The following is a 6,737-nucleotide window of genomic DNA, read 5'->3' on the forward strand; positions in this document are numbered from 1 at the left end:
GTGAATTGGTCTGATATGGACCCGGTCTACAATAAATTATTGTAGACTCAAAATTTGACACTTTCAAATAATATAATCGCATTCTAATTGATATAATCACTTTTTTAGATGACATAATTATCTTTTCATGAGTCATATTTTGATCTCATATTAAACCATTTAATGAGATTATATAATTATCCTTAGGATGATAAGTTATTATAGACCGGGTCTATTCTAGTCTTAACAGAAGTTAATAAATCGATCATATTATTTTACCAAAACGCTGTTAAAACATGAAATGAAAAAACGTTAAAAAAACATTGAGTAGTACTTCGTACAATCGTATTTACTCATCAACGTACAATCCCTTTAAATTCAAGTCTAAATACTCCAGTAAATACAGTGGCTCTTTACTCCTCTGGAAATTCACTCCTCTAAGAAGACGTCGACAATTCTGCTTGTTAGGCTGTTTCTGGAGCACTTCAATATCAGTAAAATTACTTGCTCATTTCGTTAATCTGTCAAAATTTCTAGCATTTGGTTTAAAAATTGCTTCTTTGTTCACGTTGGGTTTGCTTATTATGATTGCATGTTAATATGTTATAGTTAAATTTAGCAATTACTGGTTTTCCCTGATACTTTTGTAGAAATTATGTAAGACCCTCTTGTTATAATTGATCTTTTTATCTGAAATCAATTGTCAAATATGATATTTGCATGTTATTAATTTCTAGGGTTTTATGGAGTGTAAAAGCATTGAATAAATAACCCTCAAAATTTCTATGAAATCATGATGCTAACATTTGAATCACCAAATTTTAAAAATATATTTTTTTAATATATGAACCATGAATTACCTACATTTTGGCCATGTACTTTAACAAACTGTAAGTTTAGGTAGCTAGAATTTTGACTTTTTAGTATTTAGTAAGGCGTGGTGATTTAATCATTTAATCGTGCAGCCACATTTTTATAGATTGAATTTTGGATTTCGATGTGGGTTTTTACTTTGTGATCATATGTGGTCTCTAATGCTATTTTTGTGGTTGCGTTTGAGAGTTTGACATTGTTTTGCGAAAGTTTGTAATTTGTTTGTATGGACTTGTTATATGATCAAACTCTAAATTTGCAGATTAGACAAATTGTAATTGTTTAGGAAGTATGAAGTACCAACAATGTGTTGGATTTAGTCTTTATCTGAATTTGTGAGTATGATGTTACATCTGGTATAATCTTACATCAGAGGTCAATTCTTCCTGTTTAGCACCATTTTTCGCTTGTTTTGAAGGTGGTAGATGGAGTACCTATCAGACGGAGAATCCGTTGCTGGGGATTACCTATCAGATGGAGAAACCATTGCTGATTCTGAGATTGAGAAGTATTCAGAGATACCATATCAAGCCTTGAGAAACGGGATTTATACAGTGGAGAACTCACATGGCTCCTTTAAGTGCCCCTTCTGTAAGGATAAGAGGAAGAAGTCTTGTGGCTCCAGAACCCTACTTCAGCATGCCTCAGGTGTTGCCTGTGGCTCTGCTCGGCGAAAATCTAAGCAGAAAGCCCAACATCTTGCTTTGGCTAGATATTTAAAGGTTGACCTAGGCTTTGAATCTGCTGAAACTAGCTTCCCACCTGTGCCAGAACCCAAAGTCGTGTCTTTGAAACGAATTCTTGAAGAGGCAGACAAGCTGCAGAAAGCATCTTATGATGCAGGTCTGTTTCTTTTTCCTTGGAAAGAATTTGTTAGGCTATTAGGATAAAATTCCCCAATTCAATGGGCCTGATTCGCGGTCTTTCTCTCCTCTCTACTCTTAACAATTGACAACTACTACAATGTATTGTTCTTTTATTAGTGCCTCTGCACATTAGAGCATGGTTCATTATACTTTCAACACATTTTAAATTTCTGTTTGCATGCTATTTCCCCTCTCCCCATGGTCTATTAATTGTTTCAAACTCTGGAATTGCCCGTGAGACAGAGAGAGAGGTTAGTAGTAATCTGAATCCATTACTCATCTTCATATTGGCTGGAGAATGTGCTTTTCTGTCTCTTGAGCTCGTCAAAGCCTTTTATTTTCCTCATGTGTGATTTGGCTCAAGGAGATCATCCCGCTGTCCCCACACACCATAAAAGACCAAATACTAATAAATTTTGCGTGCTTGATTTTCAACAGAAACTCAGAAAATGCAACGCATTGCTCAAGATCATGATACTATGATAACACAAATGCAAGAGAAGATTAATCATGAACTTGAGACTAAGAAAATGCAGCTCGATCGGTATGATTTGGACTTAAGCAAAGACAAAGTCTATACTGAGCATGTACAGCAGAAACTGCAGGAGGAGGAGCAGGTTGATATTTTTTTTTTTTTTTTTTTTTTTTCTGTTTTCATTGTGAAAAATCAACAAATTGACTCTTGGATTGGCATTCATATATGTTTAAAAACTATCCAATGTTGAAGTGATTTTTTTTTTGTCTTTTTTTTTTTTTTGCAAAGTATTATTTTTTGAAATAAAATCTAGGATATCATGTGCAATGTAAAGTAGTGGCAGGTCCAGATAATAATTTTTTTTTGGAGGGTCTTTATATTATTCTAGAAGAGTAATCCTTTAAAATTGCGCTCACTTTTTAGGCTTTGAGCTGCAGTAGAATGACAATGGGGTGGCTGCAGGGAAGATGAGGAGAGTGTAGTGTTTGCTTTGTCTTGCACATTGCAGCATGAATAGAAGTTAAAGGTTGCCAAAACTGTTGTTGCTAAGTTGGTTGTGGAGATAGCAATAGACCACTTGTGAAAGACGGTGGTTCTTGGGGGTGCTATTGTACTTTAAGGTTATGCTGAACGAAGTGGAAAGATTCACTTTATCAATGAAAGATTCATCAGTATTGTGGTCCTCTTTTGAGTCTCTTTCCTTTTTATCTTTATGTCATGCTTTCAAGGTGCTATTAAGCAATGACTAAATATAGTAGACAGGGTTTGACAAGAGAATTGCCCTTCTTGGATATTTGATTTGGTTGTCGTTGTACATCAGTTTTGAAAATTTAATGAGGTTTGTTGATGGTGCGGGATAAATTGGCACAGCTCTTGCTTGCTGTCTGTATCATTTGGTTTTGTATTTTGTTGATGCGTGTCAACTAACTTGTTGTCTATGGTTTTTGGAATATTAAAAGAATCAATTCACTATACATGGCTTCCATGGAGCTGAAGAAAGCACATGTAAATGTTTTGAGGCTCACTGAAGAACAGAAGGTAAATGTCAACTGCCATGTGTCGTAAAAGCATGTCATGCTTCATACTATGTTTAGTTTTTACTGACAGAGATTTGAATTCAAATGTGCAGAAAGAAAAAGAAGAGCCCTTGAAGAAGTATCTTCAGCTGGAAGTTAAGCATAAGTTACAGTTGGAGGTTGAAGAAATTAAAGGAAAAATAGAAGTCATGACATATGTGGGAGATGATGACACTGATATGCACCAGAGGAAGATGGAGGAGATCACTGAAGAGTTAAATCTGAAGATTGGAGTTTTGAACCATTTGGAAGTCTCTACCGAAACCTCCTCTTATTCAGAAAAGGGGCTAGACGCTAGGCAGAAGTTTCAAGACATGCAACTAAAGATTGAAGAGTTGACTGGAAAACTAAAAGAGGTTACTCTTTTGAGAGATTCTGATCACGCTGTGATGCTGACAAAGATGGAGGACATGAAGGAAGAATTGAATTATAAGATTGAAGAAATCACCCATTTGGAAGACTTGAATAGAACACTTACGATCAATTTAAGGCAGAGCAATGATGAACTGCAAGATGCTCGGACAGCATCAATCATAGTATGCCTTTTCCATACTATATTTTTGCAAGATATGCAGTCTCTTGGTCTTACAGTTGTCTTTCAATTTCGACTTTAAATTTTGGTTTGTGCCACAGTTTCTTTTCCCATAATTTAATATATAGTTAGGATATCAATAACAACATAACCTCAGCATATCTTTAAAGTGTATGTCCTAGGAAAGAAGGAAATTAAATATACATTGCCTGTGCATATAATTGAGCAATAGTTTTCATTATATTTTGTTATTTCAGATCCATCAATTACATTTTCTGTTAGTTATATATATCATATATGGCAAAGAAACCCAGTCTCTTTAATGTGAAGGTTAGGAGGAAAAAGGAGAGAGCTAGTTTGCAGGTAACACTTACCAGTTGAAGTTTATAAAAACCATTTAATGTAGTGCATGTTATTTGGACAAACTTATCTGTTAAAAAAATTGTTTTACTTATGTAGGATATTGTTTGTAAAAGGTGGTATATAACTTGTAGCAACTATTTGCATAATTCTCTACCTAGTCTCATGTTCTAGCTCCAGCTTATATGTCCTGGACTCCTGGTTTTTAGATTGTTATTGTGTCAATTTCTTTCAGTGTCGGTCATTTTGACCTGGGTATGAGGCCTGAACAGCCGTATCAAAGTAACATAGCCTGCATGTCTGAAATATCGACATTTGAGATGGTTTATCTCTGTTCATAAATGATATATATATATATATATATATATATTATTATTATTAGTTTAAATTTTTTTATTTATTTTATGCTTTATGGTTCTGCCTCTGAACCGGTCAGAAAACATTTATTTATTATTTATTTTTCTTGTGATCTAGGGTCTGTTAGACACTTTGCCAGGTAATCACGATAACATTGGAGTCAAAAGGATGGGGGGAATTTACGTAAAGGCCTTTATTAAGGAGTGCAAGAAAAGGTACACTGGGAATGCGGCCATGACAAACGCAGGAAAGCTGTGCTCACTTTGGCAGGAGAATTTGTTAGATCCAGCATGGCATCCTTACAAAATTATTGAGATTCATGGAGAGACGAAGGTGAATTATTTTTCTTGTTCAACTCTTAGACTTGAAGTTATCCATTACATCCATCTGTAAGCAATGAGATCGCATTTCATCCATAGTGTCACGACAATTTTGTGTAGATCAGCTTATTATACTGCAATTATTGACAAAAAGAATGTTACATACCTAAGCCAACTGCACCCTGCTTTGATATCGTTTTATTATACTGCAATTGAAACTTGTGGATCTATACATCTATTTATCAAAATACTTGCATCAGATATCTGACAGTGGCAGACTTTGCAGGAAAATGAGTGAGAATAGGGATGTATTTAAAAAATTATCCATTGTGAACAATTGAACAATATACACCAGTTGATATTCTATTAGGAGTGTGTTGGAGAAACTGACACTCCTCCCATGAACAATAATTTCATCATTTGCAGTGTCGCCATAGCTGCAAGCTGAGTTTGGAGCTGGAAATGTCAAAATAACTCTCTCTCCCACCTTAATAAACTGCTTGCATGTATGCGTTTTTTATTTTTATTTATTTTTTTTAATTTTTAAATGTGTGTTAAATTTCGATAATGTAACAGTATGTTATGGTGCTGCAAGCCTGTTAGTAGATGAGTACATGAAAAGTAGTGATTCGAGTGTGCAACCATCAGTAGAGGGTACTGGCAGTGTCTTCATAATTGATTATAAAACCGTGGTATACATTAACTGTATGTCCAATACTTCAACCTTAAAATGGATTCATGGTGCAGGAACTAATCAACACGGAAGATGAGAAGCTGAAGAAGCTCAAGGTGCAGTGGGGTAATGAAGTCTACCAAGCCGTTACAATGGCCTTGCAAGAACTCAACGAGTATAATCCAAGCGGATGATATGCAGTGCATGAGCTTTGGAACTTTAGGGAAGGACGCAAGGCAACATTAAAGGAAGTTACAAATTTTGTTTTTCAGAATCTGAAGACTCTTCATAAAAAACGCCAGAGGTTTTATTAGCTCTTTAGTTAATAAGTTGGTTTAAGTGTGAGTGTGTGACGAGTTATACACGAGACAAAACTTCAGAATTCCTTGTGTTCCAGCTTGACTAGTGGTCTAGTTATCGCTTATAAATATGTAGCTACAACAACTGGTAATAATTCTATGACTTGGGCAAGTATTTTTTTTTTCTTCATATTCCGTAGTTTATAGACATTATAAAAATATCGGTGTAGTAATACGGGTAACTCTAGCTAGGGAGGAGACCATAGTGAGCTCCTATGCTCATAAATTTTCAAGTATGTCAGCACCTAAGTTATCTGGAACTATAATGTGACTCTTCTATAGGCCTAGGTTATTTGAAGGTTATGTAGTTCTGAATTAAATGTGACCTCTATTTTCAAGTTTATCTACGGTATTAAGCTTCATTTTTTCTTAAAATGCATCATTGAATTAAATTTGCCTTTTTTTACTTAAAATACTACTCTCAAATATTAAAATTTGCACTTTCTATTGAGAATATATGCACATTTAGAAAATAATAGTTCATAACTTAATTTCAAATATTAGAATTTGCACTTTCTATTGAATATGCACATTAAGTGTTGTTTCAAAAAAGATCTATTTGCACATTAAGTGTACAAAATTATTTTAATCTTGCTTAATTGTCCAATGTGAAACATATAATAAATACGTTGAAGTATGTATTTATACACTGTAGTAAGGTGAACAGAACATGTAATATAATTATAGGGTAATGGTATATATATAGCCCGTAATACTAACAATAAATGAAAATGTTGATTTGAATATGAACAAAATTTAATGTTGTAGCTTGGTCTTTTGTTAAGTGTATAAACTTGCTTAAGAATGCTATGTTCAGATGTTCTCAATGTACCTTTGGGGAATTGGCCAACAAGTGTGAGAGGATGA

The 6,737-nt window shown here is 34.4% G+C and overlaps 1 pseudogene; it reads left to right on the forward strand.

Moving 5' to 3' along the window:
- The first annotated feature begins 1,277 nt into the window (after window positions 1–1,277).
- On the forward strand, window positions 1,278–6,737 carry LOC145577700 (factor of DNA methylation 1-like; annotated as a pseudogene).

The sequence above is a fragment of the Chenopodium album genome, chromosome 2 (assembly GCF_948465745.1).
Source record: "Chenopodium album chromosome 2, dcCheAlbu1.1, whole genome shotgun sequence".
Taxonomy (NCBI): Eukaryota; Viridiplantae; Streptophyta; class Magnoliopsida; order Caryophyllales; family Amaranthaceae; genus Chenopodium; species Chenopodium album.